Raw genomic sequence first — 10,712 nt, forward strand, 5'->3', positions numbered from 1 at the left:
TTGCTATTTATCCACTTTTGCTACTTTATAGATAGTTATTCCTTTACCACAAAACAACGTTAACAGAGTGACGCAAAGAAAAAAAAAATTAACGGGAAAATGAAATTAATTATGGTTTTTGAATTTGGAATTCCTAACCAAAAAGGGATTATGAAATACGTAATGAAAACTTTTTTGAATTTCAATTTTAGAACTCTTTGGCAACCAAATGTAGTTTATTGCATGCATTTATCATTTGTTTTTGTTAATTGGCGGCAAATCTAAAACTCTTGTTACACGTGAAAATGAACCTATCGCGAGAAAATTTTCGGTCAATGATTTATTATGATTTTGTTGTGGACTTACTCAACAAGTTAAGAGTCAATGTTAGACTGCGATTAGCACTTCTTAATAAAGCCCCATCTCGGTTTAACGAGTTTAAGCGTGAACGTAGCAATCTCTCATGATGATCCACGTGAGGGATGTCCTTTAACAGCGACTACTGAAGATAAGTGATAGTCAGTTTTGTGCGCCGCATGATAGAGGAAGAGGAAAAGGAACATTTAGTTTAACCAGAAACACCTTCGCATGGACTGGTGTCGCCAAATACTAGATAAGTTCAACGGCGGCAACTCAAATGCTGTATTTGACATATTCAGAGGTGATGAAAGATGGATATATTGATACGGACCGGAATCCAAAAGACTTTCAAGGATCGGCCAACTAAGGTTAAGAAAGGAAGAAGTCAAGGAAAAAACATTGCCTCATTCTTTGATCGGAAAGGCTATTTCGCGACAGTTGTGCTAGAAGATGCAAGGACAGTTAATGCAGACTGATATGTCAATTGCTGTTTGACTGTTGAACTTTTGACTATGGCAGGTGTCGAGATAACAGTCATCCGCCATACATGCCTGACCTGGCGCCCAGTGACTTTCATTTATTCCAAAGATCTAAAGATAAAATTTGACATAGTCGCTTTACCAGCCCTGAAGCTGCGATGAAAGCGTACGAAAATGCCATAGAATGCCTCTAAGGAAGAATGGGCCCACTGCCTTTCTCAGTGGTTACATCCAATGCGACGATGTGTACACAGGAATAAAGATTACTTCGAAAAACAATAAATTTATTGGCAACTTTCTACATTAAGCCGTTTTTCATTTTATAAAGATTGTTTGATACCATTTATCATGTATTTAAGGCAAAATCAAAGTGGCCGTATTGAAGAGTGTTTTTTTTTTTAATTTATGTGATTTACTCACGATGTATGTTTGATGTACAAGCTTGATTACGTACTTGCTTGTAAACAAACATGCTAAAACAGACTCAACGGTAATTAAACTAATACTTTGTTGCTAAGTCGTATTAAAATGAAAAAAGAACGGGTATTAGTTGCATGGATAAAAACTGATCGAAATAATGAACCAGAAAAACCAGAAAAACCGAAGCATCCTCAAAATCCTTCCTCCAAAACTTGATTTGGTAATAATAATAATATGTGGTTTTAGGACTCGTGACAAAAAATAGAAAACGTGGCATTTTTAAGTGAGAAGATCAAAAACATATCAAATTATATTAAAGTAAGAATTTGTTGAGTTATGCTACAAATAATTGTTTTTCTATGCTATAACAACGAATCCGTATATATTTTTTTGGCTTTTATGCCATTGACGTGTATTATCTTAATTAAAGTTTTTTAAAACATCAATGTTTCTTTAAGCATTCTAAGCTCCGAGATTAAACTAAAAAATCAGACAAGAAACGTGCGTGAATTCCAAATTCTTAAGGCTGCAGCGGCCATTAATTACAAAGCATATAAAAAGAATACAATTAATTTATATTTCTACGTTAAACTTTACACTTGAAGTATAAAGTGCTTGAAAATAATTAATATTAAATTATTTGAAACAAAAACAAAGTAGGTACTTACCTGAAGTAATATAGCAACAATTTCTTTAACATATAAAATTAGCAAATCATACCTGCTCTCGAAAGGGATAAAAAGATAAGGGATACTTTTAGATTTGAAGTTTTTATTATAAAAAGTACAGGAAGCAAATTTACAATTTAAGAAACAAAAAACCAAATCACTTCGAATAACGAACGATAATATGGTTCATGAATAAAAAATAAATTTTACTAGTTTTTTCTTACAATTTAACTTACAAGTCCTTGAAAGTTTGCCTAGTCAATTACTTGTCAGTGTAGTTTTTTAATTGATCTTTTGAGGTAGCAATATAATTATCTGCCTTACGCATTATTTTTGCTGCCTCAAGACACGAATCAATTCATTTCAATCATCGTAATCCAACTACTAAACTGCGCAATGCACAGCAAACGAAAAAGAAGGTGACCACAGGTGGATAAACCAAATTATTAAGAAATAGCAGGTGGTACATGGCAGGATTTCGAGAAGGCCCTTGCCAAAAAAGCTCACACAGATACATAAGAAGAGGATTGAAATGGAAATGTATCCCATGATTCAATGTAAAATTCTTCAAGTTAATTTCTTAATTAAAGGCTAAAAAAAAATATTATTACTAAGCGAAATTTATGTTTCAACTGTATTATTTCGAGTCGTTATATCAATATACAGCGCACCAAAAGTGCCCATAGAACCTACGTACGTAGGTAAAAAGGTAAAACTTTATTTATTTATTTATAAAAACTCTCCTGCTTTTAGCCTAAATTGACACGAGTGAACAATAATAATACACTTTACAGACGAAACACAAAAAAAAGAAACATATTTCATTCATCATTACAAAATAAAAAATACAAGAAATTTACTAACTAACTGTAGGAACTAACAAATAATATTACTTATGCCAGCTCACTCAACGGAGAATGAAAAAGGTTCGCTAACTTGCTATGTATTTTGTTCAGTAAATTAACACACCGAATAACATATGCCCTTTGCAGAAGGTTAGTCCTAGCTGTGGGCACATGAAGTAACGGCGTAGGATGTCGCTTTCTGACCTGACCCATCAGGCACATTGAAGCTAAGATACTGCCGAATTACTGTCCTTGCCATTTAACAACTTATTATATTAAGTACATGACAAGCGCGAATTCTCGGCGTACTCTTAGCTCGTTGTAGCCTACAGAACCAAGTATAAATAATGTTGGATACATGAGTGGATAAATAGGATACAAACCGTACATCCTAAAAATGTTCTTCAAAAATTTATTTTTGTTATAGTAGTAGAAAACTATAATTGAAACTCTATTTTAAAATAACGCACGAAACTAGAATGTTAATAAGCAACATTATAGGTGCCGAATTAATTTTATTTAATTAATTATCAATGTTCTATTTGTTCCACCTGAGAACGCGAACTGCAAACCTTGATAAATTTCTAAGGTTATTTCTTGCATTAGGTGTTATTACCAAATACTTTAAATAAATAATGATATGATATTTAAATTCTTTTTTTGCAGCTTTACATTCCACAAAAGAGAAAATGCAGTCATTGCTTCTAAAAATGCACCTGTTGAATGGTGCAGTGCTACTCATTGTCAATAAAGAAGCCAATTTTCCAATAACACCGCGCCTATGCAGTAAGCAGAGCCCTTTTATCTCGATATGAATAGAAACCGGACGTCCAATAACCGTGCAACATAGTTTTTTCAGTAAAAAGCAAGAAAAAAACATATTTTTGTATTATTTCTCGATCTTCTTGTTTTTATTTTATTTTTTCTAAGTTCTATATGAGCTATATTATTTTTATATGTCCAGAACTCTTTATAGAAGCTATCTGGAACCATAGAACTATTGTGTGTGCTACTTCAACTATATTTGCTCATGCTCGGCTTGTACGCCCTTCGCTTTCTTCACAGACATATTAATTCTTTACTTTGGACTCATACATCTATGATTGGTGCAGCAGACTGTCTCAAAACGTAATGTAGATAAATTTTCCATCTATATCTAAAAAACTGATAAAACCGTAAATCTTCGCTATTCTTAATCATATTTATGTGAAATACCATATCCAAGGTTTCGTTAAAAATACAAAGCCTGCCGAAACCGGGAAGCATTACAAAGAATGTAAGTTGTTTTTTTTTTATTGACACGGTTTTTACAAAAGCGCAACATACGCAATCTTAAATTATCGCTATATATAATATCTTAAATAAATTGTGTACAATTCTCACTTAATGAAACTTTTCTCAAGGTCAGAAATTTTAGGATCAATATTTTATATTTTATAATATAAAATAATAAATAATAAACACTCGACACTGATGACTTATTTCAGAACTAAGAATCTATATATATTTCAATATCTCTCTTACTTATGTTAAAACTTGTATAACTTTGCAATGAATATTATGATCGTCTAGATGCAATGAGCAAAATATTATTGCCGTTCTCCATCGTGTCCGTCTTGTTATAGTTTTTGTTATTTTTATACATGCAAACAGGCATTGAATTTACTACCTACTTAAATATAATTATATATAAGTTTTTCCTAAAATCAATTACCGGAGTAAACAGGTGTACGGTACAAAACTTTACCGAGTTAAGCTAAATATCAGTCTTGAGTGCACACTAATTATAAAACTAATTATATTCCTGTATTTAAATGAGACGCTTTTAAGCATATTGAATTTCAAAATGTTTGACATTTTTTTATAAAACATGGGGCAAACGGTCAGGAAGCTCATCTGAGGTAAGTGATACCGACCATGGACACTCACACTGCCAGAGGACTCGATAATGCGTTGCCGACGTTTTTCTCGAAGGTCCCGAACTCAGGGTCCCACATAGTGACATAGTGAAAAAAACACTCAGTTTTGGAACGACGGACGTCGAGGTTATACGGGCAGAATTTCGTATTCTGCCTCGACGTCCGATGATAAATCTCAGCTACAGCTACGAACAAGTCCTATGAACACTCTCCATTGAAAATGCAGTAGAAGATGCAGAGTGGCCCCACTTCTCTACGCAACGCCGCTTGGAAAGGAATTGGTCGTCGACTATTCTAACTGCTCTTCGTTGATTACGGACAATTGGAAGGAGCTGGTACTGGGGAGCTCCCAACCACAGGTAAAATAATTTGTATATTAATATAATCAGTAAGTATTATAGAGTTCTTATTATTTATTTTGTGTTATCCAACGCAATATGTGAATTATTGCAGTAGACTATCGGAGTTGAAAAATGCAGTCTATGGTTTACTAATCATATAAAATGGTTGAGTTTTACACATCAGAGAGTCATTTGTAGTCGGCCAGCTATAGCTGCAAAACTGGCAGTCGTCATATGATTAAAATTATTGTTCGAACCTAAATTTATGAGATAAGGGTAAAGTAGTTTCTAAAGCTACAAACCCGGAACATTAAAACATGCAACTCTATAAAAACCTCGCCTAGTCAGCTTATGTTTATAAACAACTACTTTAATACTGAATGGAAAACTTAAAGTACTGATGCCAGGTTTTTGTTATTGTTATTCTGTAACATATGAAAGGTTACACAATAAAAAAATACTTAATTTATAAATAACTGTATTGATTGTTATTGAAATTTAATCACTTAACAAAAAGCGACTGCAACTATATAAACTAAGCATAAATAAATATTCGTATCACAGATAGTCTTATATTTATTAAAATGGCTGTGGCGTTAAAAAAGTATTGTTCGCTGTCAGATCCACAACCAGTTGGACGAGAGGATTTTAAAGCTTCACGTGTAAGAGTCACTCTCATTTAGACTTTGGTCTGATTAATTATTAATACAATATTATAAAATTATCATAAGAAATCAATTTGTATACCACGTACCAATAGGTACTAAAACGTAATTTTTATGTCATAGTTAAACTATACTATGCAAAATGTAAACGAGGAGCGAATAAATGTGAATTGCATAAGATCACATTAGGGACTAAATATCCAGATTTCCGTAACCCGGGCAATGTAAATATGCATAAAACATAATTCTTGTTTCGAAACGTCTTCACGATTGTTGAGAGTATTTTTGTGTATATTCAGTAGATCTCCGAAAATATTGCACGCTTCTTATGCGTTTCCCCAAATGCTCCAGTAGAAATTCAAGTATCACAGTGTATTGGTAGTGTGCTAATATTGATCAATTCATTGATGAAAACACTCTATCGCATTGTGATATTACAATCATTGTACGTGAAAATAAACTTAAAAGAACATTAATTTTATCTGAGTACGAGCATGCTTTATCTACAATAAGATTACTGCATTACACCTTGTGAAAATATTATATTATGTAACAAATGATTTACATTGTTTATTTAAAAAAAACAAGCAAGTAAATTTACGTTCTAATGTTGATTTCAATTAATTAATTGCAATTTAATTGACTGACGTCTGTATATTTGTGTAAATGTGGCATAGGCACATCTGCCAATTTGTTTTATTAATTTTTAATGAATTAATTAAACTTGATGTATGAGGCCAAACAATAAGTAGCGATCAGCAATAAAGACAAGAGGATTCTTTTTTTTGTAAGTGAAACTTCTTTACGCAGGCTTGAGGGAGTAAGCTGGCAAACGTGACGTAAGCGTTACGAAAAGTGTGATCGGGTAAGTCGAACGGAAGTCGAGTGGGGGATATAAGCAAGTGCGCGCGCACATTTTATTTTTCTCTTCCTCTCATAGCCAAATACGTTCCGTATATCTAAGCACACTGCAGGCCTATTGTCTGTATCACAGTGTACGAGCAAGAGAGAGCAGTGCGCGCGCACATTTTCTTTCTCCCTTTCTGTTATAGCTAGTAAATGAAATATATATATATATATATTTCAGTCAGTAGTTCGTTTAGGAGTTTACTAGCGTTACGCGTACGGTGATTCTTTGGTTATTTTTCGTAATTCTATTTCGTTTTGAACAATTTTATGAATTAATATTTTGTTCAATACATTCAATATTCTACGTTTAAAGTGAATAAAACTATAAATTCATTTTAGAGTTCATGTTTTATGAATTTTTGAGTAAATAATAACAAATTATTATTAGAAAGAAGAAAGAAAGAAAGTAGTTTAACTTCAGTCGTGTGGTCATAAGCCCACTCGTTTTTATTAAATAAATAACCAGAGGAGGTTATAATCGCAGCTTGAATCCTTCGGCATGCTTTCCATTGTGTTTTAATAACATTTTGAGGTATTCCTCGACGTTCCCACGGTTCTGCAATGGCTTTTTAGCTTCCTGATTTGTGGAGCAGGTTGCAATGATGTTACTCGTTTCTTTAAAACCATTTCTTTATTAACAAGAGTCAAAGTCAAATCTAATTAAATTCTATTCGGGTCGTGTCAGGAAATAGTGTTAGTAATTTAACTCGAGATATTATCGTATATTATAATATTATTAGCTACTATTATGAATTATTTTGGTTACTTAAATGTTTTAATTTCAGGAAGTGTACTTCCTGTAGCGAATAAAAAAATTTGTTTATTTATTGAGGAAAAATTAATCTCTGACTCCTAGTCACAGATAAAAGATAATACACGTTAGTATTTCTTATTAAGTCAAGAAACTAATGGGAATTAATTAATGTATGTGTTTAATGTGACTAGATACACTATCCTTACAGTAATAAACCAATACCATAAAGTAAAAAAATAGAAATATTATATTAAATACATAACATATACTCTTTAGTTTCATGTGGAGCCCAAACAGACGAGTTACACTCTAACATACTTCTAACCGATAGGTACATTGTGCAGGCTTGAGATGACCTTTATGTAAGTAAACGTTGTTGCCCTTCGAAGTACGAATCCCATTATTTTGTACCCATGACCAGAAAGTCAATTTCATTCAGTCGTACTCCCAGGTCTCTCATTGACGTTTCTTTTACATTTATCACCCCTGACATGTTGTAGATATGCTTTTTGCTCACAAAATCCAAGTACGCAAAAAGCAATAATCTTATTAGACACATTCACATCAATTAATAAGGTTTTTTACGTTATTGCGTACGGTGCAAAACTAAATTAATGTTGAATAGCCATTTAGCAATTATAAACGTTTATGAAAAATATATTTTTATACTAAAAAATAATTTTAGTAATCAAATCATTCAAACATTCGAGTATAATATTTTTGTGTATGAAATAAACATTATTTAGTAGTGCTTTTAGTTTACGAATAACAGTTGTGATTTGTATGTCATGATGATTGTTTCCACGGGTGCCCTTAATTCAATACCACGTATTGTTTTTTTACATGTAATAACATTATGAATATTAAGCCAACCCCTTTCTACAAAACCTCTTTTCTTTTAATTAACTTATTATGCGAAACGTATTATTACTTCGCTTTCATTTTCCCAAATTATACGATTTGACTTTGTGAAGTCGTTATTGTTGAGGCAGAATCGTATGAACGTTAAGGGCCCTAATGAGGCACCTAACTGATTTTTTACAAAGAAAATTACTGACGTTCAGAGGTATATAATTTACTTTAGCATTCGTTTGCCTTACAGTCGCATAACAAGTTGTCCAATTTATATGACCGCAACACATATACAGTACAAACTTAATTCACTTAATTATACTTAATATTTAACAAATTAGGAATCAAGGAATACAAATCAATGTTAGAACATCTACAGGATACTTTGAATATCTACTAATAAAAACAATAAGTTAATATTTTACAATTTAATATCAATAAATTCTGCTCTTAAAGACTGCAAATAACATAATAATGCAGCAAATAACGATGTTTTTTTATAATATAATCATTTGCTATTTACGTATAAAAGCGCACTCTATTGCCTGCATACTAACGAATGAACGTAAATAAGTAGTTAGTTTTACTATGTAACACAAGATGGTGCGTTTATACATTTTTTTCAAAATAAATTTTAATTAATCTATACGCTTTCGGGTCGTATTATTTAATTCTAGTATAATAATTCCAATACATTTCCTTGTGTACAAAAGTAAAAAATTGTATCTGATGTGCTAATTATCAGTTGTCAATTAACCCTGTGCCGGGCTGTCTTAAACGGCATGAGTACATTATTTAAAAGATATAGATTGATATGATAGCGGACTAGCGCAACCTGGAGGTAGTTGTGCTAACAAATGTAAACGCACGTATGCATATAATTTACTGAGGGTCTCATCCGGTGTGGTATGACCGCGAGTCCGGTGCGCGCCCTACTGCCGTCGTGGGGGGGCTCCCCAGCCCCACCGACACACAACAACGAGTGATGCGAGAGCGAAGACGCTCCACAGCACCTACGAGGCCCAGAGCCGCTCCAGGCCTGTCAGAACGACAGGCGTGAAACTTAAACCACGCAAGCATACGGGCGTAACAGGGCTCCCGGCACCACCCACGGGTGCAGCGCGGAAGATAGCATATAATTTCATATTACCATCGACTTTTCATGATTTCATATAACTTTTTATTGTTTGTTTTCTTCAAATATGAGTCAATAATAAATAATCAAATATACTTCCCAAACCAGCGAAGTTTGGGAAGTCACATAACGATACACAGTAAATACAATGTTTTTTATTTCTAACTGATTGCTTTTTTCCAAATAAATTTCTTTATAATAAAGCTTCTTCGGTTTATTTCTCTTGCTATCTAGCAAAAATGAAATTTAAAAATTACCTTGATTTAATAGAATACAGTAAAATTCAAAACAATCAATGTTCGTTTCTTAATTCAAAAAAGTTATGAAGATTATAAGACTTAAATTTATTTTGAGGGGCATGGTTGGGTTTCCGTGTGGCCATTGATAATTAACGCTATTATTTTCCATTTTTTTAAACCAAGGTAAACTAATTTATGTTAAATAGCATTTAGTAAAATCTTTATTTATAATGTCACCTTAGGAGGTTATAGAGCAAGTGCGTATGTTTGATAAGTTGCTCATTGGAGCTAAAATAGAAATAATGTAATTGAATAATTCATTTTATTTATATTATAAAACCTTACTGCTTATAAAATTAATTTTTAAAGAATTTTACAATTTCTGATTTCTACATACATAGTAGTTTTAAGCTTAAATGTTGATCAATGACCCATTACAACTGAAATGATATGCAGCACACTGTGGTTAATTTTTTGTAATAGCAGATGTTCTTAATTAATTCATATGATTTATATTAATCATAATGTATGTATCAATAATAAATAACTAAATTGCCTTTTAACAAGAAATTGTCATACCTAGTTATGACAATGTTTGTATATAGCATTATTTCTGAAACTAAAACTAAACATTGATTCCTTGTTAAAAGTTTAATTTTAAATGCACATGGCAAACTTTTTGAGACTTAAAAACATAATATAGATCAATTTATTTAAAATATACCTACAGTTCTTTGTAACTAAGACATAAATGAATTGTTTCATATCCATTTCAGAAACTTAGGAACATGATGTAAAACTACAATAATTTTTGACCTGAAATAGAAATAGGATATGGTACTCCCATATCTTTAATTTCGTTATTTAAGAAAAGTTGGAGACCAAAATCCAATCCAATTTAGAGGGAAATCGTGGTCCAAGGTAATAATGCAGAAGCCAAGTTGTGAAAATCTATAGGACTTTGTGAAACGATAAGAAAACACGGAAATTCAAGATTAATCAACAGGCCATTGTAGTTGAAACCATAGAGTACATTGTTAATACATTACTTTATGTGACTGCCATCTACTGCAAAACGTGCTTAAAAAGCTTAATTATAATATATTAAGTGTAAATACATTGGTAAATAGCCAGCACTTTCTCATTC

At 32.2% G+C, this 10,712-nt stretch overlaps 1 protein-coding gene across 1 annotated transcript in view; it reads right to left on the reverse strand.

The window, feature by feature from the left end:
• The window catches only part of LOC110996832 (elongation of very long chain fatty acids protein), a 90,344-nt gene that overhangs the window by 21,935 nt on the left and 57,697 nt on the right, over positions 1–10,712 (reverse strand). The gene's annotated exons all lie outside the window — the stretch shown is intronic.

The sequence above is a fragment of the Pieris rapae genome, chromosome 10 (assembly GCF_905147795.1).
Source record: "Pieris rapae chromosome 10, ilPieRapa1.1, whole genome shotgun sequence".
Classification (NCBI taxonomy): Eukaryota; Metazoa; Arthropoda; class Insecta; order Lepidoptera; family Pieridae; genus Pieris; species Pieris rapae.